The sequence below is a fragment of the Rhinolophus hipposideros genome (genome assembly GCF_964194185.1).
Source record: "Rhinolophus hipposideros genome assembly, chromosome: 6".
Taxonomy (NCBI): Eukaryota; Metazoa; Chordata; class Mammalia; order Chiroptera; family Rhinolophidae; genus Rhinolophus; species Rhinolophus hipposideros.
The window spans coordinates 1,662,673-1,684,404 of NC_138052.1; the positions used below are offsets into that span (position 1 = coordinate 1,662,673).

The 21,732-nt window shown below is 38.1% G+C and overlaps 1 pseudogene across 1 annotated transcript in view; it reads right to left on the bottom strand.

The window, feature by feature from the left end:
• The window catches only part of LOC308499034 (ATP synthase subunit alpha, mitochondrial-like), a 113,366-nt pseudogene extending 92,224 nt beyond the window's left edge, over window positions 1-21,142 (bottom strand). Inside the window, exon 1 of the transcript in view lies at window positions 19,875-21,142. The product of the transcript in view is annotated as an ATP synthase subunit alpha, mitochondrial-like (transcript). The remainder of the gene's footprint in view (window positions 1-19,874) is intronic.
• Window positions 21,143-21,732: the final 590 nt, after the last annotated feature.

Genomic DNA, 21,732 nt, shown 5'->3' on the forward strand with positions numbered 1-21,732 from the left:
TACTTCCAGACTCTTGATTCCATTTAATTGGCCTATATCTATCTTTGTACCAGTATTATACTTTATTGATTATTATTGCTTTTCAATAAGATTAAAATTGAGAAGTGTGAGTCATGCAACTTTGTTCTACTTTTACTAAATTATTTTGTCTACTTGGAGTCCCTTTCAATTTCTAATGAATTTTTAGTGTCAGCCTTTTCATTTATTCATAAAAGGCCATCTGAATTTTGACAAGGGTTGCATTGGATCAGCAGGTTGCTTTGGGGAGTTTTCTATCTAAACAGCATTAATTTATTTGATTTATGAACACAAGGTCTTTCCATTTATTTAGGTCTTTATTTTCTTTCAATGTTTGTAGTTTAAAATCAGCCTTTTTGGTTAAATTTATTCCTAAGTATCTTATTCTTTTAAATGCTATTGTACATAATTTGTTTTCTTAATTTCCTTATTTAGGATTTTTTTCCTGTTAGTTTGTAGAAATACAACTGATTTTTCCATATTGATCTATTCTGACACTTTACTGAATTTAGTTATTAGCTCTAAAAGGTATTTTTGGTGTATTCTTTGGAATTTTCTATATAGAAGATTAGGTTATCTGCAAATAAAGTTAGTTTTACTTCTTACTTTCCAGTTCGAATGCTAATTATTTCTTTTTCCTACCTAATTGCTCTGGCTAGATTTTCTTGGAAAGAAGTAGCCAAAGGAAGTGTCCTTGTCATAATCCCAATTTTAAGATCAATCTTTAAGTCTTTCACTATTGAGTATTATGCTACTGTGAGTTTTTAATATATGACCTTTTCATGTTGAGAAATTCTCTTCTTTCACTAGTTGGTTGAGTGTTTTTATTGTGAAAGTGTGTTGAATTTCTCCAATGCTCTTCCTGCATTGAGATTATTATGTAGCTTTTGTCCTTCATTCTACTAATGTTGTGTATTACATTGGTTGATTTCCATATAGTAGATCATCCTTGCATTCCTAAAATAACCCACTTTGTCATAGTGTATAATGGTTTTAATGTTCTACTGTATTCATTTTACTAGCATTTCATCAAAGATATTGCATCTATTTTCATAGAGATATAAGCCTGCAGTTTTCATGTGATATTTTTGTTTGTCTTTGGTATCAGGTAATGCTGACCTCATAGAATGAGTTAAGAAAGGTTATTTCCTCTTTTATATTTTAGAACGGAAGCACTCAGATTGTCTTATTTCTTTATTTATTTATGATTATAATTTTATTTTTAAATAATATTTTATTTTATTTTTTAATTACAGTTGACATACAATATTAGTATTACTGTACAACACAGTAATTAGACATTGATATAACTTATGAGGTGATTACCCTGATAAGTCTAGTACCCATCTGACAACATACATAGTTATTATATATTATTGACTATATTTTCTATGCTGTACTTTACATCCCTGTGACGATTTTTATCAAGGGCAATTTACACATCTTATCCCTTCTTTTTCACCCATTGCCCCAAGCCTTCTCCCATCTGGCAATGATCAGTGCTTTGTATCCATGAGTTTGTTTCTGCTTTGCTTGTTCATTTAATTTGTTCTTTACAATCCACATATAAGTGAAATCATATGGTATTTGCCTTTCTCTGTGTGACCTATTTCACCTAGCATAATACTCTCTAGGTTCATCTATGTTGTTGCAATTGGCAAGATTACACTCTTTTAGTGGCTGAGTAATATCCCACTGTATGTGTGTATTACTTCATTATCCACTCATCTATTGATGGACACTTAGGTTACTTCCATATCTTGAATATTGTAAATGATGTTGCAGTGAACATAAGGATGCATAAGACTTTTCAAATTAGTGTTTTGGGCTACTTCAGATAAATACTGAGAGGTGGAATGGCTGGGTCCCAATTTGTCTTTTGACATACACTTTGTTTTAAAATCTATTTTGTCCAATATAAATACTGCTGCCTCTGCTTTTTATTCATTTCCATTTGCATGAAACATCCCTTTCCAATCTATTTATTTTCAGTCAATGTGTGTCTTTTAATCTGAAGAGGGGCTCTTGTAGGCAGCATATGTATAGGTCTTATTTTCTTATCCATTCAGCCACCCTATGTTTTTTGATTGGAACACTTAACTCATTTACATTTAAAGTAATTAATGGTATGTACTTATCATTTTATTATTCATATTTTTGATCTTTTGGTTTTTCCATCTTAAAGAATTCTCCCTAAGATTCCTTGTAATACTGGTTTGGTGGTAATGAACTCCTTTAACATTCTTGTCTGGCAAGCTCATTTTTTCTAAATGTTCCCCTGCTGAACTGAGTAATCTTGGTTGTAAGTCCTTGTTTTTCATCACTTTGAATATTTCGTGCCAATCACTTCTGGCCTGTATAGATTTTGTTGAGAAGTCAGCTAACAGTTTTATGGGAGCTCCCTTGTATGTAACTAACAGCTTTTCTCTTGTTGCTTTTAAGATTCTTTCTTTGTCTTTATCCTTTGCCATTTTACTTATGATGTATCTTGGTGTGGGCCTCTTTGGGTTTATCTTGTTTGGGACTCTCTGCTCTTCTGGGGCTTGTATGTCTATTTCCTTCACAAGGTTAGGGAACTTTTCAGTCATTGTTTCTTCAAATAGGTTCTCAATCCCCTGTTATCTCTCTTCTCCTTCTGGTACCCATATATAATGTGAATGTTGGTACACTTGATGTTGTGCCAGAGGTGTCCTCAATTTTTTTAAGTTTTTTTTTCTTTTTGCTGTTCTAATTGTTTTTATTTCTGCTGTCTTGTCTTATGAGAGACTGATTTGATCCTCTCTTCATCTAATCTATTGTGGATTTCCTCTAGTGTATTCTTCATTTCAGTTATTGTAGTCTTCATTTCTAATGTGTTCTATTTTATGTTTTCTTTCTCCATTTTTATGCAAGATTTTGTGTAAGTTTTCACTGAGTTTCAATATAATTAATCTATTTCTCCCTTAAGTTTATTGAGTATAGTTATAATTAATGTTTTGAACTCTGCATCTGGTAGATTACTTGTCTCCATTTTGTTTAGCTATGTTTTCTGGAGTTTTCCCTTGTTCTTTCATTTGGAACTTGTTCCTTCATCTCCTAATTTTGGCTGACTCCCTGTTTTTGTTTCTTTGTATTAGGTCGATCTTCCTAGTGTGGCCTTAGGTAGTGGGTGTTTTGTGTGACCCAGTGGTGCAGGCTCCATGGTCACCTATGCCAAGTGTTCCAGAGCTGACCTCATGTGGGTTCTGTGTGACCTCCTGTTGTAGTTTAAACTTGATGGCTGGTGCAACATCAGTGGATGAAACTGACACTCAGGCTGATTGGCTGTGAGGACTGTCCATGACTCCAGCAGAGGAGCTGTTATGTAGGGGCTGACTTCACAGCGCAGGATTTGCTTTAACATGTCTCTAGTGCATGCCAAGTTAATCCTTTGGGTTTGTTGTTTGTGGAGGTGATAGGTTGGTGTGCTGGTATTGTCTGCAGCCAGCAACCAGGTGTGTTGTTTCTGGAGCATCTTGGGAAAGGCTCTGATGCAGGCCAGGTTCAGCTGTTGCCTGTGTCAGGCCTGGGTCCACCTGGTTTGAGGTACAAAGTGATCTGAGGATGGTGACCACCTGTGCTGGGGTTTGAGAGGCTAAGCTATGAAATGAGGCTGGCTGCTCCTACTACTGGGCTTGGGGCTGATTAGCAAGTGGAATGGGGCACACTGAGGCCAGATGCTGCTGTTTGGGATTTGTGAACCTTGGAGAGGTTTTAGAAAATTTTGCAGCATAAGCAGAGACAGGCCTTTTATATAGAAAAACCACAGGAAAAGGTTGGGTGGGCCAACAAGTTGGGTGGGACGGGGTCTCAGTGTGGGGAAAATGGTGTTAACCAGGTTGATGGATACTCAGACTAGGTGCCTGCCTGCAGGCTGGAGGGGTGGGGGGACACTCAACAAAGGAACAATGGCACCTGCCAGCACTTTCACCTTAGTCTGCCAGCTGTGTAGTGGAGGAGGGCTCAGCAAAAGAAGAATGGCACCCTTTTGTAGGCTGTGTGGGGCTGGGTCTCAACAAGGAAACGATGGCATCTGCCAGCACTTTATTCTGAGAGAAAGCTGCCCCTCCAGCCCTTGCTCTGAAACCAGACAATACAATTAGTTCTTGTTTGTAGGTTGCTGTCACTTTTCAAGGTGCTGCCCCAGCACTGGCGCTCAACACTAGCAAATCTGTCAGGGAATAAATCCATGCACAGTCCCTTTAAGAAAAAGTCTGGGACTTCAGCAGCCCTTCCTCTCACTCAACAACATCCCCAATGGTATTCACAGCCAGTATTTATGGGGACTTCTTTTCCCAGTATGAGAACCGTTGGCTAAGTAGCTGAGGATAGGGCTTGGGTCCCTAGCTCCGCATTGCGGCGGGGAACTTTACAGCCAAGATATCCGCCTTGTTTCTTACTTGCCACAGTGTGGGTGTGGGGCTTGCCCATTCCATCTCTGTCCCTACTCCCAATCTCAACATGGCTTCTTCTGTATGTCCTTAGTTACAGGATTTCTGTTCAGCTCAACTTCAGTTGGTTTTCAATGATGGTTATTCTATAGTTTAGTTGTAATTTTGATGTGGCTGTGAGAGGAGGTGAGCAAAACAGGCGACCATCTTGAGAAGAAATCATATTAAGTCATATTTAAATGTTTGGTAGAACTCACCAGTGTCCTCATCTGCTCCTAGCCTTTCATTTATTATGAGGGTTTTGATTACTGATTTAGTCTGTTTACTTCTTATATGTCTATTCAGATATTCCCTGTTATCTTTAGTCAGTTTGAGTAGTTTTTTTTCTCTTTTTTTTATAGTTTTATTTTATTTTATTTTATTTTTACATCCCTCACACCGTGAACCCCCCTCCCCCCATCCACCACCACCCCGACCTCACACCGAGCCATCACATTATACACATAAAACTATAGTTGGCATTCATTAATGTCCAGCCTCTGGTGTACAATGCCATGACCAGGCATCCACAGCATCCCTGAGGTGGTCTCCCAAACAGGACACATGTCCATCGGACACCCAACAAAATCCCCAAACACTATTGAATAAGTTCCCCAAAGTAATTCTCAAAAAACCCTGAGGCCATCCTGTGGTCACCAGCCGCCCCCCAATCTCTTCGCCCTTTCCCCCATCCCCAACCCCCTCCCCCCCGCCCATCTAACAACTCTCGGTTTTTTGTGTCCCCAAAACTGTTTCTGATTAGTTCATTCACATAGTCTTTTCTTTAGATTCCATATATATGTGAGATCATATGGTACTTGTCTTTCTCTTTCTGACTTATTTCACTTAACATAATGTTCTCTAGATCCATCCATGTTGTTGCAAATGATAAGATTGCTTTTTTTCTTTATGGCTGTGTAGTACTCCATTGTATAAATGTACCACAGCTTCTTAAGCCAGTCAACGACCGATGGGCATTTCGGTTGTTTCCATATCTTGGCTATTGTGTAAAGTGCTGCAATAAACATAGGAGTGCATACAGATTTTTGAATTGGAGTTTTGGATTTCTCTGGGTAGATGCCTAGGTGTGGAATTACTGGATCATAGGGTAGTTCTATCTTAAGATTCCTGAGATACCTCCATACTGTTTTCCATAGTGGCTGCACTAATCTGCAATCCCACCAACAGTGCACTAGCGTTCCCTTTTCTCAACATCCCCGCCAGCATTTGTTGTTTGTTGATTTATTGATGATAGCCATTTTGACTGAGGTGAGAAGGTATCTCATTGTGGTTTTTATTTGCATTTCTCTGATGGTTAGTGAGGTTGAGCATTTCTTCATATGTCTTCTTGCCTTCTGTATGTCCTTTTTAGAAAAATGTCTCCTCAAGTCCTCTGCCCATTTTTTAATTGGATTGTTTGTTTTTTTGGAGTTGAGTTGAGTAAGTTTTTTATAGATTTGTGATATTAATCCCTTATCAGATATATCATTGGCAAATATCTTTTCCCATACAGTAGGATCCCTTTTTGTTTTATTGATGGTTTCCTTTGCTGTGAAAAAACTTTTTAGTTTGATGTAATCCCACATGTTTATTTTTTCTCTTACTTACTTCCCTCGCGCGAGGGGATATATCAGTGAAAATCTCACTCTGGGTAATGTCCATGAAGTTTCTTCCTATATTTTCTTCTAGATATTTTATGGTTTCAGAACTTACATTTAAGTCTTTAAGCCATCTTGAATTTATTTTTGTATATGGTGTGAGGAGGTGGTCCAGCTTCATTTTCTTGCATGTGTCTGTCCAGGTTTCCCAACAGCACTTATTGAACAGACTGTCTTTACCCCATCGTACATTCTTGCTTTCAGTGTCGTAGATTAGATGGGCATATAGGCATGGATTTACTTCTGGACTCTCTATTCTGTTCCATTGATCTATGTGTCTATTTTTATGCCAGTACCATGCTGTTTTGATTACTGTAGCCTTGTAGTATAGTTTGAAATCAGGTATTGTTATACCTCCCACTTTGTTCTTATTTCTCAAGATTGCTGAGGCTATCCGGGGTCTTTTATGGTCCCATATAAATTTCAGGATTATATGTTCTATTTCTGTGAAAAACGTCATTGGTAGTTTGATAGAAATTGCGTTGAATATGTATATTGCCTTAGGCAGTATGGACATTTTAACTATATTAATTCTTCCTATTCATGAACATGGAATGTGTTTCCATCTATTTATGTCTTCTTTCATTTCTTTCTTCAGTGTCGTATAATTTTCTGAGTACAGATCTTTTACATCTTTGGTTAGATTTATTCCCAGATATTTTATAGTCTTTGGAGCAATTGTAAATGGAATTGTTTTTTTAATTTCTCCTTCTGATATTTTATCATTGCTATATACAAATGCAACTGATTTCCGAATATTAATTTTATATCCTGCTACTTTACTAAATTCATCTATCAGTTCTAATAGTTTCTTGGTGGAGTCTTTAGGGTTCTCTATATATAGTATCATATCATCTGCATATAGTGATAATTTTACTTCCTCCTTACCAATTTGGATGCCTTTTATTTCTTTCTCTTGTCTGATTGCTGTGGCTAGAACTTCCAGCACTATGTTGAATAGAAGTGGAGAAAGTGGGCAACATTGTCTTGTTCCTGATCTTAGGGGGAATGGTTCTAACTTTTCCCCATTGAGTATGATGTTAGCTGTGGGTTTGTCATATATGGCCTTTATTATGTTAAGATATGATCCCTCTATTCCCACTTTCTTAAGGGTTTTTATCATAAAAGGTTGCTGTATTTTATCAAATGCTTTTTCTGCATCTATTGATATGATCATGTGATTTTTATTTTTCATTTTGTTAATGTGGTGTATCACATTAATTGATTTGCGGATGTTGAACCACCCCTGCATACCAAGGATGAATCCCACTTGATCATGGTGTATGATCTTTTTGATGTATTGCTGAATTCTGTTCGCTAATATTTTGTTGAGAATTTTTGCATCTATGTTCATTAGAGATATCGGCCTGTAGTTTTCTTTTTTTGTGGTGTCTTTGTCTGCTTTTGGGATCAGGGTGATAGTGGCTTCGTAAAAAGTGTTTGGGAGTCTTCCTTCCTTCTGGATTTTTTGGAAGAGCTTGAGGAGAATAGGTGATAATTCTTTTTTGAATGTTTTGAAAAATTCACCTGTAAAGCCATCTGGTCCAGGGCTTTTGTTTGTTGGGAGATTATTGATTACTGATTCAATTTCCCTGGTGGTAATCAGACTGTTCAGGCTTTCTGTTTCTTCTTGAGTTAGCCTTGGAAGGTTGTGCGCCTCTAGGAAATTCTCCATTTCTTCCAGATTGTCAAATTTGTTGGCATATAGTTGCTCATAGTAATTTCTTAAAATTTTTTGTATTTCTGTGGTATCTGTTGTCACTTCTCCTCTTTCATTTCTGATTTTATTAATTTGGGTCCTCTCTCTCCTTTTTTTAATGAGTCTGGCTAAAGGTTTGTCAATTTTGTTTATCTTCTCGAAGAACCAGCTCTTGGATTCATTGATCTTTTGTATTGTTTTTCTGGTTTCTATTTCATTTATTTCTGCTCTGATCCTTATTATCTCCTTCCTTGTACTCCCTTTGGGCTTATTTTGCTGTTCTTTTTCTAGATCCCTTAAGTGTGAAGATAAACTGTCAGTTAGTGATGTGTCTTGTTTCTTTAGGTAGGCCTGCAGTGCTATGAACTTCCCTCTTAGGACTGCTTTCGCAGCATCCCATAGATTTTGGGTCGTCGTGTTCTCATTCTCATTTGTCTCGAGATATCTTTTGATTTCTTCTTTGATCTGCTGCTTGACCCATTCATTATTTAGTAACATGTTATTCGGCCTCCATGAATTGGTGTGTCTTCCTGGTTTTTTTTTTTCCTGTAGTTCATTTCTAATTTCATAGCACTGTGGTCAGAGAAGACAATTGGTATGATTTCAATTTTCTTAAATTTATCAAGGTTTGTTTTGCGTCCTAACATATGATCTATCTTGGAAAATGCTCCATGTGCACTTGAGAAGAACGTGTATTCTGCAGCATTTAATCCGTTTACATTTAAAGTGATTATTGATAGGTACATAGATATTGCCATTTTTAAATTTGTAGTAAATTGTTTTCATCTTTCTTCTATTTACAGAAGTCCTTTTAGTATTTCTTGCAATGCTGGCTTGGTTGTAATAAATTCTTTCAGTTTGTTCTTTTCTGGGAAGCTCTTTATCTCTCCATCAACTTTAAATGATAGCCGTGCTGGATAAAGCAATCTAGGTTGTAGGCCTTTGTGTTCCATCACTTTGAGTATCTCCTGTCACTCCCTCCTGGCCTTCAATGTTTCTGTAGAAAAGTCATTTGATAGCCTTATGGGAGTACCCTTGTATGTAACCTTCTGCCTTTCTCTTGCTGCTTTTAAGATTCTCTATTTGTCTTTAAACTTTGCCATTTTAACTATAATGTGTCTTGGTGTGGGCCTGTTTGGGTTTATCCTGGTTGGAACTCTCTGCACTTCCTGGGCTTGTATGTTGGTTTCCTTCATCAGGTTAGGGAAGTTTTCAGACATTATTACCTCAAGTATGTTCTCAATCCCTTGCTTCCTCTCTTCGCCTTCTGGTATTCCTATGATGCGCATGTTGTTGCGCTTGATGTTATCCCAGAGGTCTCTTAACCCATCTTCATTGTTTTTTATTCTTTTTTCTTTCTGTTGTTCAGTTTGAGTGATCTCTGCTAACTTGTCTTCTAAGTCGCTGATTCGATCCTCTGCTTCATCTAACCTGCTGGTCATTCCTTCAAGTGAGTTCTTAATTTCGGTAATTGTGTTCTTTAGTTCTAGCTGGTTGTTCGTTAAGATTTCTACATCCTTTTTTAGTTCTAACTGGTTGTTCTTTATGATTTCTATATTTTTCTTTATGTCTTCTCTAAGCTCCTTATACATTCTTATCACCAGTGTTCTGAACTCTGTCTCTGACATGTTGGTTACCTCTGCTTCATTTGGTTCCAGTTGTGGAGGTTTCTTCTGTTCTTTTACTTGGGACATGTTTTTTTGTCTCCCCATTCTGATTGACTCTCTGTGTTTGCTTTGATGTATTAGGAAGATCCCCTAGAGCTCTTAGTTCTTGCTGGGTTATCTTATGTAGTATGTGTCCTTTATATTTGACTTGGACTACTTAATTCTTCTCCTCTGCATGTGCTCCACAGGTGGTTCGTGTGTTTAGTATATTGTCCTGTTCAAGAAGAACTTTAATTGCTTTTTGCTTGTGAGTAGGTGGGTTTAACTCCTAGGCCGTCTAGTTGTGAAACTTGGCTCTGCTCATCGCAGGGTGTTCTGCTGGGTGAGGGTTGGTCACTTAAATGAGGTTTGGCCTCTATGGGCTCTTGTGCCTTCAGAGGATTCCCTCTGGGTGTGTGACTTGTTGGTCAAACCCGGTAGTACTCTGGTTTGGTCCAGAGTTGGCTTCTGGATATGTTGAATCTTGTGCCTCTTAAGCTGGGCTCTGTCAGGGCAGTTTCAGCACAAATCAAGTTACCAAGTACAACAACAACAACAACAACAAAGAAAACAAATCAAGTACATTCACATGTAAAATACAACCGACAATCCCCACTCAACATAGGCAAAGATATCAAAGAAAAAAAGGCAGAACAAAGCAAATCACAACAAGCAGGAAAAAAAAAAAACACCAAGCAAAGCAAAACAGAAAGCAGCACCAGTCTTGGCTTAAGCCCACCAAGTAATCTCCAGGTTGTCCTCTGCTGTGCCAAAGAGTTCCCTGCCTATTGCGCAGGCAGCGCTGATCACCTGGTGCCCAGAGTGAATTTGGGAGTGTAGATTCAAATGCGAGGGGCTGAGGGGTCTGGATGACAGTTTTCAGAGAGACCGTGCAGTTTCTGTCCTTTCCTGCACAAATGCACGCTGAGAGTAGCTCCACCAGCCCTGTGCCCAGTACTCCTGAGTCTTAGGGCCCTACTTCCGTGGGTGTGTGGGAGGGGGCAGGCGGGAGATCTCTAAGCTGCTGAAAGCTGGGAGCTGCGTCTGCCACTTACTGCTGAACTCAGGGAGTGCTTCTGCGGTTGCTCTTGCCCCGCCCCAGGCCAGCCAGAGAGGTGGGGGCTGGGGATGGAGAGGTCTTCTCTCTCCCAGGCCAGCCACGTCACACTCCTCCCGCAGGCCCGAAAAGGCGGTGGCTGGGGGTGTGGGAGTCTCCTCTCTCCTCGTCCAGCGAAAATCCCCTCCTCCCAGCCTCTTCCGAAGGTCAGAGCTGGCTGCCAATCTTCCCAGCGCCTGAGCACAGACGCCCCCCTGTAATCTGACACTACTCCTCAGTTCAGGCGTCAGTTTAAGTCTCTGGAAGGGTGGGGGGAGGATTCTAAAAGCACGGTGAGGGGCCCAGGTGTGGCGTCTGAGTTTTTTGTCTGCCCTAGGGCCCACGAGCTGCCCGCCCCGGCGGGAGCGATCAGCTATGGGACGCAGGGAAAGAGCCCACCTCCTGGACCCTGCGCTCTCCGCTGCACCCTGGGCTCCCGTGGGACTCTAGAGCCCTGGGTGCTGCCTGCCGCTGCTGCTGTGGGCACGCTACAGGGCCGCGGCTGTACCGTGGGGGGTGGGTAGAGCGTGGCGCGTTTCCTCCTGCCCTCCTCGCTCCTCCCCTACTTGCCCAACTAGCGCACCCCAAAGCAAACCTTCCACGAGTCTCTGCTCTGTCCTGAGATTCGCGCAGAGGTCGCCTTCCGGCCTGGGCTCTTTCACGAGTCTGTGCTCCATCCTGGGCGCTGCAGCGGCTGTGGGGGGGGGAGCGTGCTTCCACTTCGCTGTCCTGCCTCCTCCCCTGCTCGCAATCAGCGCTCACCTTCAGGTAATTCCTCCACAAGTCTCCCCGCTGTTCTGCGTGTTTTATATCTCCCTGTGTCTTTAGAGCTGCGGTTTACCGCCGCTGCCGCAGCCGCCGCTGGCCTTATTTTACCACGAGACCGCGCGTTTCCACTCCGCTCCTTTCCTTCTTCCTCTGCTCACCCAATTTGCGCACCTTCAAGTAATCCTTCCACGAGTCTCTTAGGAGTCTCTTAGCTGTTATAATTAAATGAAAGTCTGGCTTGAGAAGGCCACATGGTGATGGGAAGAGGAAGTACTGGCTCTTAAGAGCCTTAGAATGAGGCACACAAATTCAGGAGCTTCCTTCTCTTGGCTTTTTCTCTGTGTAATCAGTGGTTTCCAAATCTTCTACTCTTCTGGAATCACACATATGCCCATCACACAAAGCATGAGGTGTCCCGCGTTCCCTTCACAGTGTTTTTTAGGCTCCTCTAGCATTTGTATTCTTGTGTTATCTTCCCACGCCTAATTCCTCAAGAAGCAAAATTCTTATCACTGCTTAATTGTTAAGGAGGAATTCTTACTTGACCTTTCTCTTCTCCTCAAACTGGCAACAATTCCTCAGGAAGAAGCAAACTTTGAGTCCATCTCTTGGCCTTCTCATTCGGTCCTTTCTAGTTGCTCCCCCTGCTTGGAGGAAAAGTAACCTTCCTGGTGGGTGAAATTGACTGCATCTTGAGTAGTTTTTTTAAGTAGCAAATACAAATATTTATCTTTTATAAAAAATTGTGGTAAACAACAATTCTATAAGGAATTGATGGCATTTGAAACATGATACATTTTTTAATTTAATTTTCTTATTAGTTTCAAGTGTACAAAACAACATAATGATTAGACATTTAAACCCCTCACAAAGTGATTAACCCACCAAGTCTACGACTACTCCTCTGGCATTGTATATACCTATCCTAATACCATTGACTATATTCCCTATGCTGTGGAGTGCAAAAAAAAAAGTAGATAAGTGGATACGTTGCTCAAGCAGTAGTTTGTGCAAATCAGAAGTGTCTGGATGCTGATCGTAACCACTATGTGCATCTCTTGTAATTGCAGAAGTCAAACGTGACTTATATTCATCTTTTGTTTATTGTATATATTGAGTATTACAATTTTAATAGTTTTTTTTTTCTTAAAATGTGTATAGTTTTTTGGCTCTCTCTCATATATGTGACAATTAAGATGACAATTAAGTTCACGAACTCATCCTAGAAAAAAGTGCTACATACCTCATTGTTGAATATCACTACAGTCACCTTCAAAGTACTCCCCTTAGGAAGTTATGCACTGAAACCAGCACCTAGTACACTCTTCAAATCAATTTTGGAACTCCTTTTCTAGAATGGTCATCAGAGCTGTCATTTTATTACACTTGATGTCCTGAATGTCATCAAAGTGTTTTCCTTTCAATATATCCTTTATCTTTGGGTAAAGAAAGAAGTCATTGGGGGCCAGGTCAGGTAAGCAGGGAGGGCGTTTCAATACAGTTATTTGTTTATTGGCTAAAAACTCCCTCACAGACAGTGCCGTGTGAACTGGTGCATTGTCCTGATGCAAGAGCCATGTATTGTTGGTGAAAAGTTCAGGTCATTTTTGTCTAACTTTTTATGCAGCCTTTTCAGAACTTCCAAATAGTAAACTTGGTTAACTGTTTGTCCAGTTGGTACACAATCATAATGAATAATCCCTCTGATATCAAAAAAGGTTAGCAACATTATTTTGACTCTTGATTTGGACTGACGGAATATATTTAGTCGTGGAGATTTGGCTGATTTCCACTGGGCTCTTTGACACTTTGCTTCAGGGTCAGATTTCATCACTAGTGATAACACGACCCAAAACATCGTCTTGCCTCTCCTAAAGGTCTTGGCAAACTTTGATTCATTTTTACTTGTGTTCATTGGTGAGCTCCTTTGGGACCATTTTTGTATACACCTTTCTCATGCCAAGATTTTCCTAACTGTTTCTCTATTGATGTTTACTTGGTTTGCTATGCTTCTCACAATCAACCAATGATTTTGACACACAGTTCAACAAACTTTTGCAATGTTTTCTTCAGTTCTGCTCATTACTGGTTGCCCTAACTTTTTTCCATTAGTGACGTGTTCTATCTTTTCAGAAAAATGTTTAATCCATTTGTACACTGACCTTTTCTTCATGGCATTATCCCCATAAACTTGGACTAACATGTCCCTGATTTCACTTCCACTCTTGCCAAGTTTAACAAGAAATGTAATGTTTGTTCTTTGTTCTAATTCAAGCTCAGACATTCTCACAATGGCACACAGAAACATGCAACAACAATAATTAACACTACTCAGCAAGACACTGCCACACGTTAACACGAACACAGCGATGAGACACCGATATTCCAAGGTTATGGAACCTTACCGAACTGTTTGTGCAGTGCTGCCAAAGCTGCCAATGTAAGAACACAGTGGCAAATTAATTACAGTTGACATCCAGTATTGTTTTATATTAGTTTCAGATGTACAGCACAGTGGTTATGTATTTATATAATCTATGAAGTGTTCTCCTGTTAACTCCAGTAACCATCTGACACCCTAAGTCTTTACAATATTATTGATTATATTTCCAGTACTGTATTGCACATCCCTGTGACGATTTTGTGACTACCAATTTGTATTTTCTATTCCCTTCACCTTTTCACCCATACCCCAGCACCCACTCATCTAGTAACCATCAGTTTTTATCTCTGTATCTATGAGTCTATTTCTGTTTTGTTTGCTCATTTACTTTATTCTTTAATTCAACATATAAGTGAGATCATATGGTATTTTTCTTTCTCAGTCTGACTTATTTCAGTTAACATAATGCCCTCTAGTTCCATCCGCATTATTGCAAATGGTAAGATTTCGTTGTGTTGTTTTTTTTTATGGCAGAGTAATGCTCCCTTGTATAAATGTACCAGAATTTCTTTATCCAGTTCTGGTAGTTTTGTGTTTCTAGCAATATGTCCTTTTCAACTAGGTTATCTATTATTTAACTACACAATTGTTCATAGTATTCCCTTAATTTCTTTTATTTCTGTAAAGCATGTCGTAATAAACCTAATTATATTTTCGTTTTAGTAATTTAAGCTCTTCCTTTTTTATTATCAGTCAAGATTAAGGTTTGTCACTTTGTTAATGTTTTCAAAGAACCACTTTTTTTCCTCTGGTTTTATATTCTCTGTTTTGTTATCTTTACTCTCCTTTTTCTCCTGAAATCTTTGGATTTATTTTGTTCTTATTCTTTTACTTTTTAAAGTGTAAAGTTAGATTTCTGATGTGATCTTTCTTTTCTTTAAGTGTAGACATTCACAGCAATACAGTTCCTTTATGCAGTTTTTACTACTTTCCATTAATTTCATATGTTTTATTTTCATTTCGTTTGTCTTGAAGTATTTTATAATTTCCCTTGTGATTTCTTTACAGACCTCTTTGTTAAGAGTGTGTACATTTTTACATATTTGTGAATTTTTCAGTTTTCTTTTGCTATTGATTTCTAGTTCAATTCCGTTGTGACTGGAAAGGTATTTTGCATGATTTTAGACTTTTTTAATTTAATAAGTTTTTTTCTGTGGCTTAATAGTATTCTGTCCTGCAGAATGTTTCATGTGCATATGAAAGTAATGTATATTTTGTTTCTGTTATATGGAGTGTCTGTACATGTTTTTAGGTCTAATTGGTTTACAATGTTTTCAAGTGCTCTATTTTCTTACATATTTGCCTAGTTGTTATATTCATTACTGCAAGTAGAGTATTGAAGTCTTCAACTGTCATTTCTGTCAATGTTTGTTTCAGATATGTTGAGACTGTTAAGTGTTTATATGTTTATAATAGTTATATTTTCTTTACTGGTTGAATCCATAATCAATATAAAGTCTTTCTCTATTTTCTGTAATTTTTGCATCAAAGTCTATTCTGTCTGATACTGTTGTAGCCACCCTCATTCTCATTTGGTCTCTATTTTCAAGGAATGTATTTTTCATTTACTTCATTTTCAACCTATTTGCATCTTTAGCTTTAAAGCGAGATTCTTGTAAACAACATTTCAATGAATTCTGTTATTTTATTTATACTGCCTATCTCTGCCTTTGAGTTGAAGGTTTTAATCAATTAAATTTATATCTATTTATTTATGTATTTAGTTATTTAGTTACCTAGTTATTTATTTATTAAAGAAGGGTGCATCTTGCAGCAACCCATGTGGGGATCAAACCAGCAAACTTGGTGTTCTTAGCACCACACTTTAACCAACTGAGCTAGCCAACCACCATAATCCATTACATTTAAAGTAATTACTGAGGACAACTTAATTTCTGATATTTTGCTATTTTTTTCTATATGTGGTATCCATTTTTTATTCTATTCCCCAGTTCTGGCTTTCTTTGGTACTTTATTTATTTATTTATTTATTTATTTATTTATTTATTTATTTAAAGTTTATTGGGGGTGACAATTGCTAGTAAAGTTACGTAGATTCCAGGTGTACAATTCTGTAATACATTATCTATAGCTCACATAGTGTGTTCACAATTCAGAGTCAATTCTCTTTCCATCACCATACATTAGACCCCGTTTACCCTCTTCTAGAGCCCCCCACCCCTTTTCCTTCTGGTAACCCCTAAACTATTGTCTATGTCTATGAGTTTTTGTTTCTTCATTTCTTTGTCTTGTTTTTTGTTGTTTTTGGTTTATATACCACATATCAGTGAAATCATATGGTTCTCTGCTTTTTCTGTCTGACTTATTTCACTTAATATTAGAATCTCAAGATCCTTCCATGCTGTCACAAATGGTGCTATTTCATCTTTTCTTACCGCCGAATAGTATTCCATTGTGTATATATACCACAACTTCTTTATCCATTCATCTATCGAAGGACATTTTAGTTGTTTTCATGTCTTGGCCACTGTAAACAAAGCTGCAATGAACATTGGAGCACATGTGTCTTTATGGATAAATGTTTTCAGATTTTTTGGGTAGATACCCAGGAGAGCGATTGCTGGGTCATATGGTAATTCTATTCGTAATTTTTTGAGGAACCTCCACACTGCGTTCCACAGCGGCTGCAGCAGCCTGCATTCCCACCAACAGTGTATGAGGGTTCCTTTTTCTCCACAGCCTCTCCAACACTTGTTAGTATTTGTCTTGTTGATGAGAGCCATTCTGACTGGGGTGAGGTGATATCTCATTGTAGTTTTTATTTGCATTTCTCTGATGATTAGTGACATTGAGCATTTTTTCATATTTCTATTTGCCATTTGTATGTCCTTTTTGGAGAAATGTCCCATCAGGTCCTATGACCATTTTTCAATTGGGTTGTTTGTTTTTTGTTGTAGAGTTTTATAAGTTTCTTGTATATTTGGATATTAGCCCCTTATCAGAGGAACTGTTTGCAAAAATCTTCTTCCATTCGGCTGGTTGTCTCTTTATTTTGTCAATGGTTTCTTTTGCTGTGCAGAAGCTTTTAAGTTTGATACACTCCCATTAATTTATTTTAGCTTTTACTTCCATTGCCTTTGGAGTCAAATTCATGAAATGCTTTCTGAACCCAAGGTCCATAAGTTTAGTACCTATGTTTTCTTCTATGCAGTTTATTGTTTTAGGTCTTATGCTTAAGTCTTTGATCCATTTTGAATTAATTTTGGTATATGGTGACAGATGGCAGTCTAGTTTCATTCTTTTGCACGTGGCTATCCAATTCTGCCAGCACCATTTATTGAAGAGGCTGTCTTTTCTTTTCTCCATTGTGTGTTTTTTGCTTCTTTGTCAAAAATTATCTGTCCATATTTATGTGGGTTTATTTCTAGGTTTTGAATTCTAGTCCATTGCTCTATGTTTCTGTTTTTTCTGCCAATACCATACTGTTTGATTATAGTTGCCCTGTAGTACAAGCTAAAGTCAGGGAGTGTGATACCTCCAGCATTGCTAATTTGTCTTAGGATTGCTTTGGCTAATTGGGGTCTTTTGTGGTTCCAAAAAAATCTGATGATTTTTTTTGTTCTATTTCTTTAAAAAATGCAATTGGGATTTTGATGGGGATTGCATTAAATCTGTATATTACTTTGGGTAATATGGCCATTTTATCTATGTTGATTCTTCCAATGCATAAGTACAGAATGTCTTTCCATTTCCTTGTGTCTTCTTCAATTTCTTTAAAAATATCTTACAGTTTTCAGCATATAGGTCTTTCACATCCTTGGTTAAGTTTATTCTTAAGTATTTTATTCTTTTTGTTGCAATTGCAAAAGAAATTGATTTTTTGTTTTATTTCTTTTTCTGAGATTTCATTGTTAGTATATAGGAATACAATGGACTTTTGTAGCCGGCATCTTTATTCTTTTATTGTTTCTAACAGCTTTTTGGTGGAGTCTTTAGGTTTTTCTATATACAGCATCATGTCATCTGTAAAGAGTGATAATTTAACTTCTTCATTCCCAATTTGGATGCCTTTTCTTTCTTTCTCTTTCCTGATTGCTCTGGCAAGGACTTCCAACACTATGTTGAAAAGCAGAGGTGATAGGGGACAGCCCTGTTGTGTTCCTGAACATAGAGCAAAGGGCTTCAGTTTCTCACCATTAATTATGAGATTAGCTGAGGGTTTGTCATATATGGCCTTTATTATATTAAGGTATTTTCCTTCTATACCTACTTTATTAAGTGTTTTAATCATAAATGTATGTTTTATCTTGTTAAACGCTTTTTCTGCATCAATTGATATAATCATATGATTTCTGTCCTTTATTTTGTTTATGTGATGTATCACATTGATGGATTTGTGAATGTTGAACCATCCTTGTGCCCCGGGGATGAACCCACTTGATCATGATGAATATCCTTTTTAATGCATTGCTGCATTCGATTTGCTAGAATTTTGTATAGGATTTTTGCATCTGTATTCCTCAGAAATATTGGTATGTAATTTTCTTTTTTTGTGTTATCTTGCTAGGTTTTGGTATCAGGGTAATGTTGGCGTCTTAAAATGAGTTAGGGAGTACTGACTCTTCTTCAATTTTTGGGAAGAGTTTGAGTAGGATTGGTATTAGATCCTCTTTGAAATTTTAGTAGAATTCATTAGTGAAGCCATCTGGTCCTGGACTTTTGCTTTTGGGCATGATTTAAATGATTGTTTCAATTTCCTTACTGTTGATTTATCTATTTAGATATTCCGGTTCTTTTGAGAGTCAATCTAGGAAGGCTATATATTTCTAAGAACTTGTCCATTTCTTCTAGGTTACTGAATTTATTGGCATATAGTCCTGCATAGTATTCCTGTATGATATTTTGTATTTCTGTGGTATCCACTGTAACTTCTTCTGTTTCATTTCTGCTTTTGTTTGTTTTTTTTTTTTCCTCAGTGAGTCTAGCCAAGGGTTTCTCAAATTTATTAACCTTTTCAAAGAACCAGCTCTTTGTTGCATTAGTTGTCTTCTATTATCTCTTTGTTCTCTATTTCATTTATTTTTGCTCTTGTTTTTATTGTTTCCTTACTCCTGGTGACTTTGAGTTTTATTTGTTCATCTTCTTCTACTTCTTTAAGATGTAATGTTAGTTTGTTTATTTTGGATTTATGTTATTTGTTGAGCGGTCCTGTAATGATATAAATTTTCCTCTTAATACCACTTTTTTTGCATCCCAATATTTTTTTTTAGTTAAATTTTTTTTTAAAATTAAAGTTTAAGTCAGTTGTTAGTAAAGTTACATAGATTTCAGGTGTACAATTCTGCATTACATTATCTATAAATCCCATTGTGTGTTCACCACCCAGAGTCATTTCTCCTTCCATCACAAAAATTTGATCCCCTTTACCCTCATTTACCACCCTCTCCCCCATTACCCTCTGGTAACCACCAAACTATTGTCTGTGTCTATGAGTTTTTGTTTCTCATTTGTTTGTCTTGTTCTTTTGTTGTTTTTGGTTTATATTCCACATATCAGTGAAATTATATGGTTCTCTGCTTTTTCTGTCTGACTTATTTCGCTTAGCATTATAATCTCAAGATTCATTCATGTTGTCACATATGATGCTATTTCATCTTTTCTTACTGCCGAATAGTATTCCATTGCGTATATATACCGCCACTTCTTTATTCATTCCTCTATTGAAGGCCATTTTGGTTGTTTCCATGTCTTGGCCACTGTAAATAAAGCTGCAATGAACATTGGAGCACACGTGTCTTTATGGATAAATGTTTTCAGATAATTTGGGTAGATACCCATAAAAGGGATTCCTGGGTCATATGGTAATTCTATTCATAATTTTTTGAGGAACCTCCACACTGTCTTCCATAGTGGCTCCACCAGTCTGCATTCCCACCAGCAGTGTATGAGACCTTGGGTTCAAAGAGCATTTTATGAATTTGACTCCAAAGGCAAAGGACGTAAAAGCTAAAATAAACAAATGGGACTATATAAAACTTAAAAGCTTCTGCACAGCAAAGAAACCATCAACAAAATAAAGAGGCAACCAACTGAATGGGAGAAGATTTTTGCAAACAGTGCCTCCGATAAGGGGCTACTATCCAAAACATATAAGGAACTCATGCAACCAATGTTAATGGCAGAGGGAATACCTTTGTAGATCAGTTCTGTCTGGTGGAAGATCTGTCCACCAGTGATAGAAATTATATTTGTTGGAATGTAAGCAGACACATCACCAGCTTGTGTTTCTATGACTGGTAAAGCAGTCGATGAGCCACACCAAAAGAATCTTCATGTTGGCTGCTCTCTCTAGCAGATCGTTGTGTAGGTAGAACACATCACTAAGACAGACCTCACGACCAGGGCTCTGGTGGAGCAACAGAGACATCTGACAGTAAGCAACAACCTGTTTGTATAAGTCGTCATAGACGATCAAAGCATATTTGCCATTATCCCTAAAATATTCTGCCATAGAACCGCCAGAATAAGGAGCCGGGTACTGAAGTGGGGCAGCATCAGAAACAGTAGCTGAAACCACAATGGTTACTTCATGGCATCTGCATCTGTCAGTCTCTTCACCAACTGAGCAGCAGTGGATCTCTTCTGACCAATAGCGACATAGATACAGTACAGCTTCTTCTTTTCATCAGTTCCTTCGTTGAAACATTTCTGGTTAATGATTGTGTCGGTAGAAATTGATGTTTTGCCAGTGTGTCGGTCACCAATAATTAGCTCTCGCTGACCACGACAATTGGCACCAAGCTATCCACAGCCTTGATGCCAGTTTGCATTGGTTCCCGCACAGAGATTCGAGGAATGATCACAGGTGCTTTCAGTCCAGCTTGCCTACGGGTCTTGCAACCAATTGGACCCTTTCCATCAATGGCATTTCCAAGGGCATCTACCACAAAACCCAACAGCTCCTCGTCAACTCTGGAACCTCCACAATGGCTCCTGTTCACTTCACAATATCTCCTTCCTTAATTGGTTTATCGTTTCCAAACACGACAACACCAACATTGTCGGGTTCCAAGTTTAGGGACATACCCTTTATGCCTGAAGAAAACTCTACCATTTCTTCTGCTTGAACATGTACTCATGTCCTCAGTCGATGTACTTGAGCAATACCGTCACCAATACTTAAGACACGCCTAGTCTCTTCAAGGTCAACAGAGGTATCAGCTCCAACAGTGCGCTGCTCAAGAATAGAGGACATCGTGACAGTGCCAGTCCTCTGAAGACGAGTGTTGGTGGCATGGAGGTTCCTTGAAGCAATGAAAGATGATTCCAAAACAGTTTTGGAGACCAGCCCGGCCCGCTGAGATGTGGTGCGGGCCACAGCGGCAGCGAAACGCACGGACAGCATCTTTGCAGCTTCTCTTTGGGTGATTCCTCTGCAGCGGCAGCCTCCCACTAAGTGGCACCGAAAGTTGTTTTTCAATTGTAGTTCCAGTCCATAAAAATGGCTTCCTTATTACTTAATCTGTGTGGGTTTTTTTTTGTTTTTGTTTTTTAATCAATCTGATGTTTTCTGTCTTTTCTATGTGCCTGGAGCAGAGAAGCAGAGGGAACGATTAAAGTGCGAACTCACCATCCTGTCTGACTAGGTTTGATTTATTTTATTTTATGTTTACTTTCTATTTATTATATTATTCCTTGCTCCTTTAATTTATTCCTCCCCTTTCTTTTTCCATTGGTCATGATTTTTTTTATCAGAATTTAAAAAATCTTTACCCAATTTTGAACTCATGTCTACTTTTTCTATCTTCCCACCTGACTGCTTTTCTGTTTTATTGCCTTCCGTAGCAACTGCTGTGTTTTTAACATTCACACTTGACCTAAGAAATTCTATCATTCATTAATAATCTCCACAATTTCCTGAACAAAACAAGCACTTAACTTTACTTAACTTTAACTTAAACTTATACTTTATCTTCTCCTGCCATACATACATGT